General features: G+C 41.3%; 1 long non-coding RNA gene across 1 annotated transcript in view; it reads left to right on the plus strand.

The window, feature by feature from the left end:
- Positions 1-23,693, plus strand: part of LOC133663966 (uncharacterized) — a 158,871-nt gene that overhangs the window by 15,768 nt on the left and 119,410 nt on the right. The gene's annotated exons all lie outside the window — the stretch shown is intronic.

A 23,693-nucleotide genomic window follows, 5' to 3' on the forward strand; every position in this document is an offset into this window, starting at 1 on the left:
CATTTATACACATGAGGGTGGATGACACAGGTGGACACAATCAGGCAATCAGGAGAGACAGACCAGTGAAACTGGAGGAAGGGCAAGTGACCTGAAACGAGAGGGAGAGTTAACCTTTCAAAATAAAACAGGAAATGACAAGACAACATGAAACCAGACAAAACCCAGACAATACTTCACCCAGGTGTGACAGAACCCCCCCCTTTTAGGACCGACTCCTGACGGCCCAGGGACCTCAGGGTGGAGTCTATAGAAGTCCCGGATGAGGGAGGGGTCATCAATGTTCCGTTGGGGAATCCACTGTCTCTCTTCTGGACCGTACCCCTCCCAATCCACCAAGAACTGTCTACCTCGACCTCTTTTGCGTACCGCTAAAAGTTTCTTGACCCGGTACAGAAGTCCTCCGTCTGCAGCTTCCAACGGCGGGGGGGTTTGGTGGCTGGGACCATGGGGTTTTCTTTGGCAGGCTTGACTTGGCTGACATGGAAAGTAGGGTGGGTGCGGAGCGACGTGGGTAGGCGTAGGCGTACTGCTGCTGGACCGATGACCTTGGTGATGGGGAAGGGACCCACAAATCTGGGCGCTAATTTCTTGCAGGGAACCTTGAGGTGCAGGTCTTTGGCGGATAGCCATACTCTGTCCCGGCCGGTAATCAGGTGCTGGTCGGCGCTTCCGGTCGGCTGCTTTCTTGACCCGATCTCCTTGGCGAGCGAGCACTTGTCGGGCCGCGAGCCAAATACGACGGCATCGGCGTACCAGGGCGTGGGCGGAGGGCACAGAAACTTGTGGCTCTGAGTCTGAGAACACTGGCGGTTGGTAGCCGTAGACACACTTGAAGGGGGAGAAACCAGTGGCAGAGGTAGGCAAGGAGTTATGGGCATATTCCACCCAGACCAGGTGGGAACTCCACGTTGTTGGGTTCTGGGACACGAGGCATCGGAGGCCGGTTTCCAGTTGTTGATTGAGGCGCTCGGTCTGGCCGTTTGCCTCCGGGTGGTATCCTGACGTCAGGCTGGCTGTAGCCCCGATGAGCTTGCAGAACTCCTTCCAGAACTGTGAGATGAATTGGGGCCCCCGGTCTGATACAATGTCTGTGGGAAATCCATGAATTCTAAAAACGTGTTGCATTAATATATGAGCAGTCTCCTTGGCTGTGGGCAACTTTGGCAAGGCAATAAAATGTGTCATCTTTGAAAATCGATCGACCACGGTGAGCACCGTGGTGTTACCTCTTGAGACCGGGAGGCCAGTGACGAAGTCCATAGAGATGTTAGACCACGGTCTGGAGGGGATAGGCAGAGGCTGTAGAAGTCCAACACGTGACCCGGAGGATGTTTTGTTACGAGCGCAGACCGGACACGCCTCGATGTACTCCCGGACCCCCGCCTCCATGGATGGCCACCAGAACCGCTGTGAGATCATAAACATAGTTCTCCGGACTCCCGGATGGCAGGTAAGCAGCAAGGTGTGAGCCCAATGGATCACCTGTGGGCGCAGACTGACCGGGACAAACAGGCGATTCTCTGGGCACCCACTAGGTGGAGGGGTCTCACCATTAGCGTGCCTTACCTCTCGTTCTATCTGCCAAGTGACCGCTCCAACCACACAGTTCAGTGGGAGGATAGGTTCTGGTACCTTGGCAACAGGCTCAGGGTCGTAGAGGCGTGACAAAGCGTCTGACTTGACGTTGCGGGACCCCGGCCTGTAAGACAACGTGAAGTTAAAACGATTGAAAAACAATGCCCACCTGGCGTGACGTGAATTCAGTCTCTTGGCGTTTCGAATGTATTCCAAGTTCTTGTGGTCAGTCCAAACTATGAAAGGATGTTGTGCCCCCTCTAACCAATGTCGCCACTCTTCCAGCGCAACCTTAACCGCCAGAAGTTCCCTGTTGCCAACATCATAGTTCCGTTCTGCAGGGCTCAACCGGCGAGACAGAAAAGCACAGGGGTGGGTCTTCCCATCTGCCTCCAGTCTTTGGGATAAGACCGCCCCAACTCCCTCGTTCGACGCGTCCACCTCGACCACAAATTGGCGTTGAGGATCTGGTAGCGTGAGGATGGGTGCAGTCATGAAGCGGCACTTGAGATCCTGGAACGCCCTCTCTGCCTCCGGAGACCAGTGGAAGCGCACCTGTGGGGAAGTCAAAACATGGAGAGGGGAAGCTATTGCGCTAAAGCCTCTGATAAATCGTCTGTAGAAGTTTGCAAAACCGAGGAATTGCTGAACCTTCTTACGACTATCAGGTGTTGGCCACTTGGCGACTGCGCTAACTTTAGCCGGATCCATCTGTACTCTTCCAGGGGCTACAATGAAGCCCAGGAAGGAGATGGTGTCGGCATGGAATTTGCACTTTTCAGCTTTTACGTACAGGTGGTTTTCCCGGAGCCGTTTCAAAACCTGGCTGACATGGTGTCTGTGAATGTCCAGATTGTCAGAATAAATTAGTATGTCATCAAGATAGACGAAAAAAAAATTGTCCAAAAAGTCTCTCAGCACATCATTAATCATAGCCTGAAAAACGGCAGGGGCTTTAGTGAGACCAAAAGGCATTACTAAATATTCCTAGTGGCCACTAGGGGTGTTAAATCCGGTTTTCCACTCATCACCCTCCCTAATGCGAATGAGGTGATAAGCATTCCGTAGGTCAAGTTTGGTAAAAATTTTGGCCTGCTGGAGCTGATCGAAAACTGATGACATTAATGGCAGAGGGTACCGATTCTTTATTGTTATGTCATTGAGGGGACTATAGTCTATACATGGTCGCAGGGTGCCGTCTTTCTTGGATACAAAGAAAAACCCTGCTCCAGCAGGTGACGATGAGGGACGGATGAGTCCCGTTTTAAGTGAGGATTGTATGTAGTCTTTCATAGCATGTTTTTCGGGACCTGAAACCGAGTATAGGCGCCCTTTGGGGATGGTAGATCCGGGAATGAGGTCTATAGCACAATCGTAAGGACGATGTGGTGGGAGCGATGTAGCTTTTGCCTTATTAAAGACCTCCTTCAGGTGGTGATAGCAACAAGGTACGGAAGTCAAATCTATGTGCTGTGGTTCTGTGGTAAAGTGAGCAGACACAGAGTTGATATTCGTGGCGGTTCTTGCTGGGGCACTAACCCTCATACACTTCCCCACGCAGTTCCTTCCCCAGCCCCTGGTTTTGCCTGTGGGCCAGTCTACGTGGGGGTTGTGGTAAACGAGTCATGGATGTCCCAATACCAGTGTGCGTGCTGGTGAGTGAAACAAAAAAAAGTTCAATAGTTTGTGGTGATTATCAATGTCTATTGCTACGGGTTCTGTGATATGGGTGATTGCGAATAAAGAGCTACCATTAAGGGCGCTAGCCTTAAGGGGTGGTGTGATGACCCTTGTTTTTACTCCCAATTTCTTGGCTAAACCCCAGTCCATCAAGCTCTCATCGGCCCCAGAATCAATTAAAACATGCATAACCACACTAATAGAGTCATTGGTTACCTTAATGGGTGTCAAGGTACGCACGGTAGCACTTGAGGCAGGATTCTGATCCCTCACCTGGGTCGACTTGGAAGGGAAGGCGGCCACGAGATGCTCCACCTCCCCGCAATAGAAACATCGCCCCTCCTTGAGGCGACGTTGGCGCTCTACCAGAGGGAGTCGTGCCCGGCCCAACTGCATGGGCTCCTCTCCCCTCTCAGGCAGGGAATAGGGATGCCGTACTGTTGGTTGAGGACCTGGAGTAGAACTGGCGGTGAGGGAAAACTGCGGCTGGTGGTCTGGATCCGTCGGACGGCCTCCTTGGAGAAACTTGAACTCCCGTAGTCGTTGGTCTGTCCTGATGGCGAGGGTGATGAGGTCGTCCAGGTTCGCGGGTAGGTCTGTGGGTAGAAGTCGCTCCAGAAGCGGGCCGGCCAGCCCCTTGAGGAAGACGTCATAGAGTGCTGTAGTGTTCCATCCGCTGTCTGCGGCCAGGGTTCGAAAACGAATGGCATAATCAGAAGCTGATTCTTTACCCTGACGAATCCCACTTAGCTCTCTGGCCCTTTCGCGCTCGGTAGAGACAGGATCAAAAGTCTTTTGGAGAGTCTCTGTGAAGTCTTGGAGTGAGCTGCATATGTGAGAGCCCCTGGACCACTCGGCCATGGCCCATTTCCTTGCTCTCCCAGCCAGATAAGAGATCATAAAAGACACCTTAGCACGATCGGTGGGAAAGGCGTGGGGCGAGAGCTCAAAATTCATTTTACAGTTTATGATGAATTCTTTGCATTGTCCGGGTTCGCCCGCAAAGCGTTCAGGAGGGGCCAATCGGGCTCCCACTCCACTATGAATGGTGGGGAGTACCTGAGTCATGGGGGCTGGCTGCGGCTCAGGCACAGGGGGTGCGGGACCAGGCTTGGTCATTTGGGTGAGCAAAAGTTGCACCTGTTCCGCAAGTTGGCCCACCTGGGAGGTAACAGCGGTCCGAAAGTTCTCTTGGGTTCGGGCGATCCCCTGGATTCCCTGACCCAAGACTGCCACCCGCTCCTCATGAGCGGAGAGGCGGGATTCCTGCGCATGAAGGACCGCGGCCAACTGCTTCGATCCTGCTGTGTCCATACTGGCCAGAGTGTACTGTCACGACCAGAACAGGACTCTGAACACAGATGCAGGATTTTAAGACAATATATTTGTTTGGACAAGGGAAAGGGTCAAAAAGGGAAGAAACTTAACAGGCTACCAAAAGCCGAGCTTACCTAATCTCTAAACTAACAAAATCTCAATGAACTCAAAACGCTCCAGCTGCGGAGGGAAAAAGGTTGCAAAGAGAACAATATGCAAAAACAACAAAAGGCGCTCCAAGGGAGGCAATTCTAAACAACTAATCTTACCTGACAAAAAGGGTACAAAGAACGTGGCAATGACTGTGAACATGGACCGCTGGAGGTTCGCACAAAACATACGATAACACTCTGGCACAGGACAGAAGGAAGACGAGCCATTTATACACATGAGGGTGGATGACACAGGTGGACACAATCAGGCAATCAGGAGAGACAGACCAGTGAAACAGGAGGAAGGGCAAGTGACCTGAAACGAGAGGGAGAGTTAACCTTTCAAAATAAAACAGGAAATGACAAGACAACATGAAACCAGACAAAACCCAGACAAGACTTCACCCAGGTGTGACAAAATCCAAATAACAAGTGCTAATTAACGTGTGCAAACTATGAAATTGCATGTACTATTAGTCGGTATGTTGCTTGTGATCTACTAAGACTGAGTGTACAAATAGAGTAATAACAAGTGGAAAAGTGGTGCAGACATGTTGTTGACATGCGGCACACAAATATAATATGTACCAGCTTTTCTGGGCAATATAGAAGGGCTATCTAGTCGACATAACCTATTTTTTGCACTTTTAAAAGTGCGCTGTGGTAGGCGCTGCAGTTAGTGATAAAAATACAGGAAACTTAATTTTGCAAGAAATGTTTTTACAGGTTCAAACACTGATGAAATCTATTAAACAGACAAGAAGCAAGGAATCATGCAGAGACATAGTTCAATTTAGCTCATGAGGAGAATGCATGGAGCTGCACACTTAGTCACAGCCTCGCCCAACGCTCTAAGGTACAGCTCCCGCGTCCCTCTATTTATTCAGGAGTTCCCCAGTCAACATCACTGAGGCTGCCTCTAAAAGGAGTGGTCACACATATCATGCAAAGCAGCTCCAGTACGTACAATACGTGACGGAATGTGCTGGGGCCCTGTGATTTCGCCTTGTCTCTGCTTCATCTGCGTGCTGTCGTCTTATCTTCGTCAAGGTCCTTGAAGTCCTTGGCTGTTAGCGGGCTAAAACAAAGATAACATCTGCAGCTGAGGCCACCCCTCAGACAAGAAGTTTTGTCCTTGCACAGATAAAAAAAAGTACAGCTTGAGCACAATAGCTAATAACTATAGCAACAGACTTTAAGCATACTAAACTTGTGTGAAAACTTACACATACTTATTCTAACAGAAACTAATGCCAATGAAGAAAAAATGCTAGCTGACTACAAAACAAATCAATTGAATTTGTTTTAATCAGCCCCTTAAAGGGGAACTTCACTTCTTTTGGAATGTTGCCTATTATTCACAATCCTAATAGGAGACAAGAACACATATTTAAAAAACAACAACATTCTAACTTGTAAATAAACATTAATAATAGTTCGCTAACAATAGAACTAATAGGAGTCATTGCGTCTATTGCGCCCACAAAAAAAAAAACATCCAAAAAGCGGCAACAATATCTAATTTACATTTTGTGACCAGAATATAAACCAAGTGTTAGCAACATTGTTATTATAAGCGCTAACGTTAAGGGCCTTCTTTTAGCGGCACATTGATCAGAGAGAAGTGACTACCTTATATTGCTATATTGACATAATAAGCCGGTGAGCTGATGCATCGCCTCTAAATTTGTGAAAGTTAATTATAGATTATAAATCATGCCTCTCATCTGATTAGTCGAAAGTTGTGGCCATTAACTTTTGTCTTTGTGGCGCGATCCTCTCCTTGCTCCATTATGTGCGTAACTGCCAGTTTGCGCCAACAATTTAAACTTGCTAAATATAGACCGCAGAACAGTCCCAGTCTTCATAAATCACATTGCGAGTGCTAAATGATTTTATTGGCCCCTCATACCCAGTATGTGGGCGCTCTGATTATCAGTATGTATATTATGCACGCTAAATGGATAGCACTCTTTATTTTCGCAATCCTCTGCCCACGCGCTAAGTAGATCACCTTGGCGTGCGCTGTCAAGTTTGCACGTTTTTTAATACACGCAAAACCTCTAGTAGATCAGTGAATATGATATATTTGTATTTTTACCCCCAAAATATACAAGTCTGCTGCTCTTGCTTGCATTGGCTCATTCCTACAGTCAATGTCATTATCGGAAAAAGCTATGCTGTCACCATCGCCACAATTCGTATAACATTCTGAAAGTGCCACCATCAGCCCAACATGCACCTCTGAGTGCACGTGTCCCTTGATTCATTATTATTATTCCCTGTTGTGCTGAGCTTGCTGTGCCTCTTTGTGGTGTGCTCAGAATTTGGACCCAAAGTAACAACACAGTCATTGCGTCCTTATTCACTCTCAAATATATATTACAAGATTTTGCTCGCTGCACTATAATTGCGTTGGATTTTTGCACATCTGCGACCCTTTACCTTCATATTTCACCTTAAAAACTGTTTATCTTGCTTAGGTTTATTTGCTTTTTTTTTTTTCTTACCACAACGTCACATGTTCCGTTGTTATTTTCATTTTGACATAATTTATTAACATGGCATTGAGTTTCCTTCCCTGTGTTTTGAATGCAAAAATGTCAATTATTTACAAAACTTTAAATTATTATTATTTGTCATGTCTTCTATTTAAGCTGAAACTTAAATATACTTGTGTTAAAATCATTGGCCACTGTGTATTGCAGGATGAAAATCATTGGTTTCAGCTAAATGTTGGTCCAAGTCAGGGGTGTCAAACTCATTTTAGATGGGGGGCCACATGAAGAAAAATCTACTCCCAAGTGGGCCGGACTGGTAAAATCACGGTACGATTACTTAAAAATAAAGACAACTTTATAGGGCTGTGAATTTTTGGGTGTCCCACGATTCGATTCAATATCGATTCTTGGGGTCACAATTCGATTCAAAATCATTTTTTTTTTAAATTCAACACGATTCTCGATTCAAAAACAATTTTTTCCTGATTCAAAAGGATTCTCTATTCATTCAATACATAGGATTTCAGCAGGATCTACCCCAGTCTGCTGACATGCAAGCAGAGTAGTAGATTTTTGTAAAAAAAACTTTTATAATTGTAAAGGACAATGTTTTATCAACTGATTGCAATAATGTACATTTGTTTTAACTATTAAATGAACCAAAAATATGACTTATTTTATCTTTGTGAAAATATTGGACACAGTGTGTTGTTAAGTTTATGAGATGCGATGCAAGTGTAAGCCACTGTGACACTATTGTTCATTTTTTAAATTTTTTTATAAATGTCTAATGATAATGTCAATGAGAGATTTTTAATCACTGCTATGTTGAAATTGTAACTAATATTGATACTGTTGTTGATAATATTCATTTTTGTTTCACTACTTTTGGTTTGTTCTGTGTCGTGTTTGTGTCTCTCAATTGCTCTGTTTATTGCAGTTCTGAGTGTTGCTGCGTCGGGTTTGGTTTTGAAATTGGATTGCATTGTTATGGTATTGCTGTGTATTGTTTTGTTGGATTGATTAATTTAAAAAATAAATAAATACATTTAAAAAAGGCTTTTAAATAAAAAAAAATTAAAAAAATATAAAAAAAAAAAATGAGAATCAATTCTGAATCGCACAACGTGAGAATCGCGATTCGAATGTGAATTTATGTTTTCCCACACCCCTACAACTTTAGATCTTTGTTTAAAAATAGAACAAGCACATTCTGAAAATGTACAAATCATAATGTTGTTGTTTTTGTTTTTTTATACTTACCTGTTGCGGTTAATAGTATTCTATCGTAATTTGTCATTATTTATATTTTCTGAATAAATTATGTGATAATGTTCATCGGTCAACTCATTGGTGTTAATTTTCAATCTATCAAGATAAATTACAGCATGTTATTTATATAGTTTGATAATTTTCCTCGACTGATGCACTATGAACATCACATGGTTTATTTTGTACATATGTAGCATCATCTACAAAAATACAAACAATTGCTATTGCAACATCCAGTGGGCACATTTAGAACAGCTGTTTCTTTCATTCAAAAATTTCAGGTACATTTTTATACATAGCAAACTCATCCTGCAGGCCGGATAAAACCTGTTCACGGGCCTGATACGACCCTCGGGCCGTATGTTTGACACCCCTGGTCCAAGTACCGTATTTCCTTGAATAGCCGCAGGGGCGTTAATTAATTTAAAACCCTCTTCTCACTCCTGCGTTTACCAAAAGCATGTGGGATTGGCAAGCATGCGTTAATTAATTTAAAACCTCTTCTCACTCCGGCGCTTACCTTATCATGATAAGCACATTTAATAAAAAAAACGTTATTATGGTCTTACCTTTAGGTATACATGAGTCCATGTGCAGCTCCTATAGAAGTCTTCCTTATCTTTCTTCAGTTTTAAAAGTCTCTCTGTCTCGATGGAGATCTTCCTTTAAGTATTACCTCCTGCTTCGATGGAAAGTCCAGTTTAGAAAACTGTTTTATTTTAGATATGTAATCCTCCATGGTAAAAGTGCAAGAAAACAATGGCTCCTCACTCTTGCTGCCTGTTGTCTTCTTCTGCAGCACCGGTCTTCTGCAGTACCAGCAGTCGCAAGAAGGATCACTAGCGCCCTCTACCACCAGGAGGAGGAAGTCATTTAATGACTCATATTTGACCCGGCGGAAGTGCCAAGCATGCGCTAATTATTTTGCGAAACGAGTTTGACCCGGCTGTAATTCTAGGCAGGCGAATACTATATTCCCGGCGGCAATTCAAGGAAATACGGTAGCCAAAATGCGACAACCAATCCTGCAATAATCTAATGCCTGAAATATAAATTGAAGCGTATGATCATTCCATCTGTGTGCATTGAGAGACCAGCGGGTGCTTTGGCAGTTGTCAACGATTTAAATTGCATGGGTTGCTTTAGGTAACAGGAGCACCGTTCAAAAGATTAGACGGGAAAGTTTTGTGAGCAAAGTTTAATGTCTCACGAGACTTTCATTTATACCAAGTTTGTTTAAGCCCTCAGTGTGAATTTTTATCACACAGCATATTTTTTCACAGTTTATCAGCTTTCTTTTGTGATTTTCTGACTGGACAAAGCCCATATTTTGTTTCAAACACAGAATGCGTTCAAAAACTCTCTAAAAATGTGTCAAGCAAAACAAAGAATAATTTGCACCCTAAAATGTGCATCTTTTAGACATAATACCAAGTTTATGATCTATGTCGGTGCTTAATAATATTTAATAATAATAATAATATTTTATTTGTTATGAACTTTTCCATCCATCCATCCATTTTCTACCGCTTGCCCCTTTTGGGGACGCAGGGGGTGCTGGAGCCTATCTCAGTTGCATTCGGGCGGAAGGCGGGGTACACCCTGGACAAGTCGCCACCTCATCACCGGGCCAACACAGATAGACAGACAACTTTTCATTTAAATAAATCTCAAAATGTGACAATAAAAACAAGATTTGTACCAATCAAAGCTTAGCCTTTAAAACAGATAACATGCTAAGACTAAAAAGCATCAAGTGTTAAATGCTTTCTTAAAAATAAAAGTCTTCAGGGGAGCTTTTAAAGAGTCTAGACTTTGCATTTTACTTCTCAAATTTTTTCGTAAATTCCGGACTATAGGCCGCTTTGATCCCTGCAGCTCATAAAGTGGCGCGGCTAATTTATGGATTTTTCTTTGCTCATGGCCAAAATGTTTTGTATTCAACAAACAATTCTCCTATTTCACCGACAGAGAGACTGAAAAGGTGTCTTATTGTTTGTGCTATGGCACCATCTTTTGGACAAGTTTGCTCACTGCAGGTGCTGCTCGGTGAACATCTGCAGTATTTCTTTCAGTTTAGTGCTTTGAACCGGAGGTACAAGTGCCGTTACATCTACTAGTCATCCATAGCGCTTCTACTCGTGTAGAATCTTCATTCATCACTCCAAGCAACGTTTTTAAGTTTTACAATACAACTAAACTATTCACACTTACTAAACCTCCCTATGTGATGTCTGTAGGAGTATTTTAATGCATATTTGTATGTGCTATTGTAATAATGTGCTTACTTGTCATTGCACAAGTACAACACAACTTTGTTTTCAGCACAAACCCGTTCAAGATTAGACAAACAAACAGTGTAAAGGATTAAAGAACAGGAACACTGATGGGTCGCTACATGGCGCCCCGTAAAAGATGGGAAAAAGGTAAATGCTGGGGGAGGATGAGTAAAAAAATACAATCTATACTGGGCTCTTAAGGGGGCCCAGTTTGGAGTGGGTAAAAACCTCCATAGCAAAGCAAATATACGTATAACAAATATATCTCGAGACTTGCAACAGAGGGGAGGGAGTCGGGGCTACAGTAGCAGGCTGCAGCTCTTCAGGCACTGCCCATCCATTCATCACCCCTAAGGGATTTGCGTCAAGGGCGTTGGATGGGGGGTGGGGTATGTGTGTGTGGCGTATATTTATTTGTGGATGCATGTGTGTGTGTAAGCCTGCCGCGTGTCAATGGTCCACGGCCTTGGTGTTCTTGCCAGTCAGTCCAAAGTCAACAACAACAGGTGTGTGTCCATGAGAAACAAGAAGGGAGTTTGTCGTGTTTTCGCCGCACTGTCCTTCGGGAGAGTCTCGAAAGCCGGGGAAACAAATCAGTTTGGAATGTTTTGTATGCGAGTGAAAATAAAATAGTCTATGACTGATCCTCAAAATTCATCCTGCGGGGCAGACAGTCCGATGTTATCGAAATCACAAGAGTGTCCACAGTTCTTCCCACATCCTCCAATCATTGGTGGCAGCTTTGGGGTACTGTGAAGACTGCCAGCAACTTCCAATTTGTCGACAAACCAGAGCAACGCTTACTCCAATCAGCAGATGTCCTGTTGTCATAATTCCGAATAGATGGATATCTTCACGTCCTCGACTGAAAGGGTCACCAGGCACGCGGCACTCCTTCTTCTTCCAAGAGTCCGTCGTGTGTCCAGTAACAACCACTACGTCACGACAAGCAGGTTCCCCCAAAACCAAGATCTTGTCAATTTCATTGAGGCCAGTTAAATAGTTCCAATGTTTATTAACTTGTAATGGCATTATTTTAGTATTGTTTGTTTTAGAAATTCCTCAGTAAATTCACCAACACCGTGGAGTTATAGAATCTGTTTAGCTGATTGGAGAGTTAGCTTCCGCAGCTATTTAGTTCATAACAATGACTTCTGTTTTGTTTGACTGTCTGTTTTACTGCCATGTGACAGGCACCATTTGGAAATAATTAAGGTATGTAAAAAATCATTTATATAATATTTCCGAGTAAATAACTCATGTTACAACGTATATATCGGCGGCTTATTGTCCGGTGTGGCTAATATATGGACAAATATATTTTATTCTCCTAATATTTATTTGGTGTGACTTATAAACATGTGCGCTCTATAGTCCGGAAAATACGGTACAATTGAAAACTTGATATGATTTATTTATCAGTACAACGCACTGTCAGTTACATTCTTCATATAATTACCTTATCAAAGTAGATGAATAAAATGATTTAGCAAACAACTTCAACTTATTTCCATGTTAAGTTTATTAAGTCAATGTGTGACATTTTAACAACAGTGTGTGATTTTCAGTATCACAGGAAAGAATGCAAATGATTCACTGGGTTGTAGATTTTTATAAACCTAACACAGTAAAATTTTAAATATTTAAAAACTATAAACATTGTTCACTATTTATCAAATTATCATTTAATTAAATGTTAATATTTGAATGTTTTGTGCAACACTTACAAGAATATTGCTTATATTGTAGTTTATCAGAAGGGATGAAAGTCACGGTAAGTATGCTTCGTCCTACTTTCATGTCTTTGTATTCTGGTTATTGTCACTTGTTTTTTTTTGTTTTCTTGCTGCCGACGACTCCTTTTTTCTTTTCATTTATGTCACAAACGTCTCCAGCTCTCTGCCTTTGTCAGCTCTGTACACATGTGTTTCTACTTACTACCTCTTCTGGGTTTAGCCTGTTGATTTGATTGAGGCTTGTGTATTCTTCTAACTTGAATACTAGAGTGTAGACACAAAGCATGACACATTCCTGCAACCCAAGTAGATTAATAAATCATTTTCTACCACTTGTCTTTAATAATTTTGACACAATAATAGAATGGAAAATGGCACAATATGTTACTGCATACGTCAGCAGACTAAATTAGGAGCCTTTGTTTGCTTACTTATTAATAAAAGACAAGTGGTCTTGTGAGTTCAGTAATTTATTTTAGGACAAACTTGCAATAAGAAACATATGTTTAATGTACCGTAAGATTTTTTGCTAAAATAAAGCCAATAATGCAATTTTTTGTGGTCCCCTTTATTTAGAAAAGTATCGAAAAGTACCGAAAAGTATCAAAATAATTTTGGTACTGGTACCCAGATATTGGTATCTGGACAACACTACACTGATCAATGTGAATGCAAACATTTTTGTGATTCTTCCGGAGTGTTCGGACTGTGGTTTATTATCGTCCTGTTTTTGGTTGGCAATCATGACACACCTGTCCATGGTTGCCAATCGTGTTTGTTATGCCAGCCCTGTTCCTCTGGGCTTGGCTGGATCATTGTAGTTGTTTTATGCCATTGACAGTATTGTGCTTTGTCCGGCCGCAGAGCTTTCCTTCTGCTTCCTGTAGCCCTTAGCTTTTAGTGCACTTCCCTGCTGCACTCTTTCAGTTCGACCACGCTAATGCTCCCTTAATTATTCCTAATAAAATGCCTGTACTGGTCCGTCTTCTCTGCATTTCTGGGGTTCTGTCCAACAAAGCCAAGCTGCATTGTAACAGACTTGCCAAAAAATATTAATAGACAACATTTACACAGCTAGTGGAAATAAGAAAAGCCTTCTTTTGACTAATCAAGTATGTGCTGGGACTGGAGACAACAAAAGCATCTATGCAATGACCCGTCTTTAATTGATTTTGCGCAATGCGGGAAAGAAACAGCATTCGAGTTGACTGTGAAAATGTAAATTACTTTTGACAGATTTTATTGTCAGAGTGGTTCTGCTGAATGAGACAGTGTCCTGTTTGATGTAAGAGCAATATCATTAAAAATGTGAGAAAGCAGTATTTCTGTGCAGTGAACAAATGAAGGTAGGAACATTTCCTTCTCCCCTTTAAGTCCATGCTTTATTCCTCTATTTTCACTATGCCAGTTTGAATTTGGTAACATTATTGGTTGAATAACTTGAATCACTTTAATCATCTCTGGACTAACTGATGGAAAGGGAGAACAGTTTGTTTGTTTTTAAGTAATAGGGCTTTTGGAATCGCAACTCATTGCTGTTTGCCATCCTCACTGAACACAGAACCACATCTTTTTTTTTTTAAACATTTGTTTATTGGATTTTTGACATACACAATCCAGGGGCCGTATTTATCAAGCGTCTTAGAGTGCCATTTTACACTTAAGTCCTGAGAATCTGCAAAATTTAGTCCTACTCTCAAACTTAAGAATAAAAGCTATTTATCAACTTTCTTAAGTCAAAGAATCACTCCTACTCTCCACGATATTTAAGAGACCTTCAGAGGTGTCCTAAGTGGTTAGCAGTTGCCAGCGGGGGATGGCACAGAGGCGAGAGAGACGTGCGCAAACGTTCAGGGAGCGGAAGGATGTCCTGGCTTTGTTTGATCACGAGCAGCTGATCAAACGGTATCGTTTAGACAGAGCGGGTATTATTTTTGTCACAGATTTAATAATTTTTGATTCCATGTTGATTTCTGCATGTGGCTGCAGTGGGCTAGTATATATAGAGCCACCCACACCAGTTTCAAATTAGTTGCCTAATTAATGAATTGGAAAGAAAATGTTATGAGAGTAGCGTATGTGTGTGTGTGGCCCTTTAATAGGTGACAGCATGTGAGGTGAGTGACGTCAGTGAGTGTGTGGGCGAGAGAAGAGAGGAAGCGGTAGAGTGAGTGCGGGCGGGAACTAGTTTGTTTTGTGTTGGATTGGCTGTGTGCAAGCAATCAATAAAGCAAGATTTGCAACTAATCGCCGGACTCATCATTCACTCTAAAGTCGTCCGCTGTGGAGACCCACTGCCGGGTAAAGTGAAGGGTGTTGCCCCGAGCATACATCGGCCCTGGAGAAGTGTCTCCCCTGCGCTCTTCGACTACGGTCTGGGATCAGGAAGCAGGAAAGGTGCAACAACAAGGAAACATTTATTTTTGATTCAAAGCCAATATTGTTTGTTTGTTTTGTATTATTTTGTAGTTTATTGTCAAAATATACACTCCCATTGTCCACTTAAATATTTCTAAGATATTTATTTATTCTTAGACAAGGGATTCCCTTCCGTGATTGGCCATTTCTATGGACACAGAAATGACGTCACCTAAAATTCCGTTTACGGCACATAGTAATGTCGTAATTCAGCTCTGAGTGTGACACTTAAGATTCAGTTCTACACTTCGCTGAAAGTGTGAGTAAGACGCTTGATAGCTAACTTTTAAGTGCAGCTTTCAGCGAAGAATTTCTTTACTCATAAGTCAACTCTTAGCAGACTTCTTAGGAGTAATTCTAAGAACCTTATAAATACAGCCCCAGAAATACAATTAAACACGCCAAATGTTGTTTTTTTCTCCCTTAAAAAGTAACCCACAATATATATATATATATATATATTGGACAAGCCACAGGTTTGGACACACCTTCTCCTCATTCAATGCGACTTCTTTATTTTCATGACTATTTACATGGTAGATTGTCACTGAAGGCATCACAACTATGAATGAACACATGTGGAGTCATGTACTTAACAAAGAAAGGTGAAATAACTAAAAACATGTTTCATATTCTAGTTTCTTCAAAATAGCCACCCTTTGCTCTGATTACTGCTTTGCACACTCTAGGCATTCTCTCGATGAGCTTCAAGCACACCTGTGAAGTGAAAACCAATTCAGGTGACTACCTCTTGAAGCTCTCATCGAAAGAATGCCAATAGATTGGAGACATTTGGGGCGTTTGAGGACTGTTGTCCTCCTAGGATCTTTCTGTTATGGGAGAGAGTTGAGAATTGGCCTTGCACCACCCTGAAATCCATCCATTTGCATCTTGTCTGGGAGATCAGAGTGCAAAGCGAGGCTGAGGCCTGAGGCAGGTTTTTGGGCCCAGAGTTTTTCTCAGTGTACGTTTTTTATTGTCGGTTGTGTCCCTCTGGGACTGTCAGCTGACAGACTTTCAGGAGTTGGGGTTGAAGGCCTGCACTCTCGGCAAGTATATACTTTCACACTGTTTGAGCAAAATTATGTAATGTTCTAGTGCAGTGGTTCACATACGTTTTTTTTTTTTTTTTTTTTTACCAAGTACCACCTCAGAAAACACGTGGCTCTCCAATACCACCAAAATTACCAACATTAAAATACAGTAGCGCAGTAGGTCTAAGTATTCATTAAAAACAGGACATAGGTTTTATTTATCAAGTATTTTTAATAGTTTTGGCCACTGTAGCAATACACACAGTTTGAAAAGTAACACTGTTTAAATATAAGAAAATAAAACACTGTACTTTAATCAAGTGATTATTTGGAGTACCACTAGATGGAGTCTGTGTACCACTAGTGGTACATGTACTACAGTTTGAGAATCCCTGTTCTAGTGCAGTGATTGTCAAACTGTGGTACGTGTACTACCAGTGGAAAAAAATCAATAGTAAAGAGTAATGTTAATAAATAAATGAAGGGACATTCATAATAATGTCATGACTTGGGGTGGGCTTGTTTTATTTATGTTCCTGTGTTTTATATTGTTTTCTGTTTAGCGCTCAGATTTTTGCTTCCACGAAAATAAAAATGTTTTAGAAACTCAGTGTTCCACCCCTCCTGTCTCCAACTGCTTGCATACAATCTCTTCGGAGCAGGCGTTGTAGAAAATACCCCACAAACTGTGAGGTCCAAAATGCTTACCCTCTTCCTTCGTAATCTTCTACGTGCAATAATTTGATTCAGAAATATAATTTTTTTACTTTAATTGCACCAAATTTTTGAAATTGCCACAAATATGCCTGGACTGAGACATACTAGATTTGGAACCCCTTGAAAACACTGCAGCACATATTACTTCATGACGTCATGTCTGCATGTGGGTTAGTTTGCGTTTGCATTTTTTTGCAATGTGAACAATTAGATAAAAACATTGAATTTGAAAAAAAAAAATCGGATGTCCTAGCCTGCAGTGTGAACATAGCCTTAGCGTCCTTGAAAAAAGACTAAATCTGACCAATCTCAGTTTCAGAGTAGATCTGACCAATTGAAGTCTAGGTGGTTCGGGCATCTGGTCAGGATGATACCCGAACGCCTCCCTGGGGAGATGTTTAGGGCAAGTCTGACCGGTAGGAGGCCACGGGGAAGACCCAGGACACGTTGGGAAAACTATGTCTCCCGGCTGGCCTGGGAACGCCTTGGGATCCCCCAGGAAGAGCTGGACGAAGTGGTTGGGTAGAGGGAAGCCTGGGCTTCCCTGCTTAGGCTGCTGCTCCTGCGACCCGACCTCGGACAAGCGGAAGAAGATGGATGGATGAACATGAACTGATGAAGCTACTTGGATGAGAAGTGAAAGGTCTTCCAAAACAAACCAAACAGTCAGGGGGGGGGGAGGGGGGGCGTGGTTAAGGGCGTGGTTAAGAGGAGAGTATATTTACAGCTAAAATTCACCAACTCAGTGAATTCTAGCTATATATATATATATATATATATATATATATATATATATATATATATATATATATATATGTATATATATATATATATATATATATATATATATATACATATATATATATATATATATATATATATATATATATATATATATATATATATATATATATATATATATATATATATTTATTTTATTATACATATAAATAAAATAAATACTTGAAATTCAGTGTCCCGGAGGCTATCCAGTAGATGGCAGCATTGTCATGTTTAACTTCTCCGTTCATGAATGAGTATATCATTTCGGTCACCGTGTTCAATGGAGAAGTCTGTTCTACAAAATATACAGGCAACATACATACCCCTTCCCCTTCAAACTGTCCTGGATAAACTGAAATTCTTGTTTCCATTCGTTTTGGAACTTGCAAGCGTATTTCTTCATCTTGCTCGTCGACGGCGTCGCCATGTCTGTAACTTCCTCGTTCTTCTGCTTCGTCTCCTTGCTGTGTGCGCAGTTGTGCACTCTACTCTCTAAAAGCAGTAGATGTTTTGACGTCATTGGGCAGGCAAGCTGTTTATATTGTGGGAAAGCGGACCTGAGAACAGGCTGTCCCCACTCAGGTCCGCATTGAGCTGGAGGGGGCGTGGCCTCCAGCTCCGGCTGAATACCGGGAGTTTGTCGGGAGAAAAATTCTGCCGGGAGGTTATCGGGAGAGGCGCTGAATACCGGGAGTCTCCCGCTAAAAACGGGAGGGTTGGCAAGTATGCAGAACATCCATATACACGTCCTATGGAGGTAAAAGGTAATCCAATAATTCAAGTGTCTATTTCATATTCATCGTTCTGTTGTTCATGTTCTTATCTTAAGACTGTTATTTACTCTCGAGTAGTTTTTTGGTTGATACCAAGCTGCCTATAAAATGGGGAAAATGTCTCAAAGCACCTGCCTGGTCATTTAGGCCAAGAGACAGCTACAGTTGGCACAGATGACAACACTTACACAGACAATGAGGTCATACAACATCATTTTTTAATGTATGCAGATGTATGCTTATTTAATGGCAGGTTGCATGTATAATACGCTTGGCGGTGTGTCACAATGGGTGCCAGTATCCGTTGCCATAAATCTAAGTACAAAATGCAAATTATACAACCTGTGTGTTTCAAGGAGAGGCCGTAATGCAATTGACAGCACAAATAAAGTGGAAGTGCAGCAGGACTGGATGTATTATGATAGTTTCATAGGAGCATTTCTACAACATACTAACACTGCATGCTGGTGAAATATAATGGCTCAATACTTTACGCCAGGGGTGTCCAAACTTTTTCCACTGAGGGCCGCAAACGGAAAAATTAAAGCATGTGGGGGCCATTTTGATATTTTTCATTTTCAAACCATAACAAAATATATGGATTTTTTAAAATGTATTTTACCTTTAGGAGTCCCGGGGACCATAAAGGGTCTCAGTTATTAAAATGTTAAAAATAAGTCTAATTTGTATGGGGCGGTATAGCTCGGTTGGTAGAGTGGCCGTGCCAGCAACTTGAGGGTTCCAGGTTCGATCCCCGCTTCCGCCATCCTGGTCACTGCCGTTGTGTCCTTGGGCAAGACACTTTACCCACCTGCTCCCAGTGCCACCCACACTGGTTTAAATGTAACTTAGATATTGGGTTTCACGATGTAAAGCGCTTTGAGTCACTAGAGAAAAAGCGCTGTATAAATATAATTCACTTCACTTGTATTATTATTTTTTATTTAACGCTTACAGTAAATCTCTATATCAACTTAAAAAAAAAAAAGTTTTATGGCTTTTCTGTCAAAAACAACTTTATTTTTTATAGTAAAACTGAAATATGCAGTATTTAGTAATTAGAGCCCTAAAACATCAATAAGGCAGGACACCATTGATTTTAATTATTTTATATTTTTGAGTCATCACAGTGAAAAGATAAATAAAATACCACTAAAAATATTTGGGATCCAAAAGGTGCCCCACTCATAAAGTGATACATTTTTATTATTTTTTATTTTTTTTACTTTCAACACTTAAGTTACGAGATCAACTTCAGATATATCTGTCAATTTTACGTTTGAACTATTATTTTGTTTGTTTTATGCTCTTTTGTCAAAGAAAATGTTGTTTTTATATGGCAACTACACAATATATGAAATATTTACCAAATAAAACATTTTAACGTGAAATATTTGACGTAAATGGAGCCTTGAAAATAATTCATTATAACATGGATTTTTTTTCTTTTTTTTTTTTGAGCAATGGCAAAAAAAATAAAAAATAAAGAAAGACAAAAGAAAAACCAAAACAGCCTGCATGGCAGCTTTGTGTCAACATTGCAACTTTTTCTCGTTAGATTTCACCTCATTCCACTTTTTTTTATGTTCTTTTTTATTTTTTGCAATAGCATTTCCAGAATGTGTGGCGGGCCGGTAAACAATTAGCTGCGGGCAGCAAATGGCCCCCGGGCCGCACTTTGGACACCCCTGCTTTACGCAAACCACAAAGTGTGCAGTGGTACTGTAAAGCCAGCCTAAATGAAGCATAATAAGAAGTAAAAAGAATGTTGGACTGTTAATATGGGCCAAAGCAGCTGTAACCGCTTGCAGAGTGATCTATTAATACTGCCACTGGAACAGCAGTTGCCTTAGCCCTTGGGAGTGAAGTAAATTCACTGTAAGAAGTGTGCATGAATGTCACACACACACATTCTTATACCACAGGAGACGCATTTGTACAGTGTGTGAACAAATTCACCTCCAACTATCATTATTTACAAGCAGCACATTCCTCGCTGTGCAAGAGAGCACCTGCTGATTAATTTGTCGCTGCTGTCAGAGCAGAACATATAGATAAACACTTAAAAAAGCGGGGATGTGGGTGGCGGCGCGTGTAAAAATAGATGTATCATCGTCATCACTAACTCCTCTCTTACGTACGCTAATGGGAGAAGTTATCAGTTTACTCTCGGCTTACACTGCAAAGGTAGTAGGAGGCAGGCTGGGAGCTTGTATAGGCAGTTAAAACGTATTACATGAATTAGGTACAGTATATAGTAGTACAAACTGTAATCTGCATGATGTTTTGGTTGGGGCCGTACACATGCACAAAACATGCAAGGACTCAGTAATCGGTAATAAAATACCCTTGGTGCCCAAAAGTACCAAGCAAATATTCACCCAAAAAACAGTTGGGTAAAGACCTTGGATTATTCCACTGGATCTGTCTAAACTCTGAATAATAATAATACCATTTTTAATCCATGAGAATAAAACGCACATTTTAAATGTCCTTATGGCAATAACTAATAGCAAAACATGAATTAAAGCACTGATTGAAGCCAATTATGCAGGGCCAGCCCATAGCATAAACACTCTATGTGGTTGTTTAGGGCCACAGCCACTTAAGAGTGGGGGTTGCGACAATACACCATGCCCTCGGCTTATGGAAAATGTAACTTTTACATTTTGGAAATATTTAAATCCAGTTATAAAAGACAGTCATAAAACTTAGGATCAAATTGCTGTCAAAGTTCAATAATATGGTTGTTTGAATCAAATTAGGAATGTGTAACAAGTGCCTACACCCCCTTGCCAAAAATGAAAAATGCCAACATTTGACAACAAGGATGAGGTGATATAAGAAAGGTAAAAATATAATAAATCTATTTCTGGCAACATTGGACAAGGTTATGTTCAGGATTTACTTTTGCATCTCATAGCACATAATTGTAGTGCGTTCAAGGATCCTTGATTAAAGTTTGAAACAAAGGCATCGCTAGTTTTTAAAGATGCATAATAGGCTTAACCCCCAGTAGATGCACTAATAATAATGTATTATATTAACAATGCATTGTTTTGATTATTATTATTCACTGATGATAATATACATGAAGCAGCAAATCTATATCCACACTGAAGTAAAGACAAATGTTACATATTTCTAATTAAGTAAACAGTGAAAGGTTGAATGATTATTAAAACTATAATTCTGAAAATTTATATTAAATTTGTCAGCATTTCTTTGGTTAAAAAAAAAAAAAAATTTTTTTTAAATACAACACCAAATAACTTAGGTAGGTTTAAGATATTTTATGGAGCCTTTAGCCCCCCGTAAGTCTCCAATGATGCCACTGTTTCGAACACTTGATCACATTATTAATTAAACTAATACTGTAGGTTTTATGATCATGGAGTGTGCCATCTGGGTTACCACATGTACAGACTGCCGGATCTGATGATCGATTGATTGAGATTGTATACATGGTCTACAATCACATCATGTATTAACCCCATTTTTAAAGAGTCAAAAACCTAAATACGGTTTTTGCATGGGTTTTAAAAACCTTGTTTCAACAAAATTAAGTCAATCCGTTTTTTTTAGTGCATGTAAACAAGCTGAGTGTGTGTATGTGAGGCAGTGACGTAGGTTTACGGTGAGGTGGGGGCTCTTAAGGACTTTAATCATAATATTAAAACACGGAATTGGGCCACCGACCAGAACAGTATCTTCCGACATTGGCAAAATTGAAGGTAAAAAGAACATTTAGATTTCCATTTTAACTAGTGGGTAAATATGTAGTTCAGGACTCAGATTGAGGTCTTCAAGGTTCTGGAAAATCCTAAGCCAATAGCTCACACTGACAGTTGATTTGCGGTAATGCCATCAAAGCACATGCAAAGACGTGGCTCTCTTGCAACAGGTTTGGTCATCTTCTCTCTAAATCCACCATGAACACATACGCACACAGTATAAAGACAAAGCAAGCTGAAATAAAAGCAGATAGAGCGTTCTGAAAACGATATCAAAAGAAAAACAATGACGTTAGATAAAATACATCTTTGGTTGAGTGCCCAGGAGCTCAATGGCACCTGATCAGTAGGCCCACAGTAGTCTCTTCAACATCCAGGGCCGCCCTGCTTGGGTTCTCTTACGTTTACTCATTCTAAACAACACAGTGTCTACTGTGGACTATTTCAGGTACCTGAGATCCACAATCTCACAGGACCTGAAGTGGACCTCCCACATAGACACAATCAGGAAAAAGGCAAGGCAGAGGGTGTACTTCCTGTGTCAGCTCAAGAAGTTCAATCTGCCCCAGGAGCTTCTGATCATGTTCTACACATCCATCATTCAGTCTGTCCTGTTCACCTTAATTTCTGTCTGGTTTGGATCTGCAACCAAGCTGGACAGACACAGACTGAAACGGACAATCGGAAACGCAGAAAAGATCATTGGTGTTCGACCTTCCCCCCATCCAGGACTTATACCGGATCAGGGTCAGGAAACGGGCAGGTAGCGTCATTGCAGACCTCTCACACCCTGGTCACAAACTGGTCAAACTACTCCCCTTGGGCAGGCGTTACAAATCAAAGTACCCCAAAACAACCGGTCAGAGGAACAGGCTATTACTCTGATGACCGCCGTGAAATAACTGGAAGTAGTCTGTCACTGTGAATGTACCAATAACTCATGTTCACGCCATTATCTTTTTGCTTTGCTTATTTACCAGTGCAGTATTATTTATTAACATTACACATAATGGTTATTTAAGTATGTATTTATATTTCAGTTAATCGTAATATTTATTTTTTTACATTGAATAAGACAGCACAGTCTAGCAAGTCCAATTCCCTGTGTGTTAAACATATTTGGTCAATAAAGCTGATTCTGATTCTGATTTGGCAACTGCATCTTCGACCTTCACCCTGACGGCAATTACTATCTCATGTTTTGGAAACGTTGATGCATGTATTGGCTATTTCTAATCACTTGCACAAGATTTAAGACTCAGTGTAACCCAAAGTAACGTAAGGATTTCTTAAAATGGATACACATGTCAAATTCATAGAAAGGAGGAACTGGCCTCGGATATTAACATTTTAAGTTATAATAACAATTTTAGTTACACATAGTTTTGATAAAAATCCCCCTCATCGATGGCCTTGGACTGGCCCCCACCCTCATGAACTTCCATTGCTTCTTTTTTCGTTGGCCTCACGTCCACCCTCGGGAAACCATGGACTCTCTGACCGATGGACTTGCCTGCTTTTTGACTATAAAGAGAGTGAAGAATTATTGATCGGGTCTCATTTTTGCAGTGATTTGCTTGTGGAGCCACCCGTTTATGTATGCAATCCACAAACTTTTGCATTGTAACATCTAACTGACCTGTTTAAAAAATATTCTTGTGAAAACCTTCAGAAGACACAATCACCGACTGTTCAACAAAAGAACGTGGTTAGAGTCTC

The sequence above is a fragment of the Entelurus aequoreus genome, linkage group LG13 (genome assembly GCF_033978785.1).
Source record: "Entelurus aequoreus isolate RoL-2023_Sb linkage group LG13, RoL_Eaeq_v1.1, whole genome shotgun sequence".
Taxonomy (NCBI): Eukaryota; Metazoa; Chordata; class Actinopteri; order Syngnathiformes; family Syngnathidae; genus Entelurus; species Entelurus aequoreus.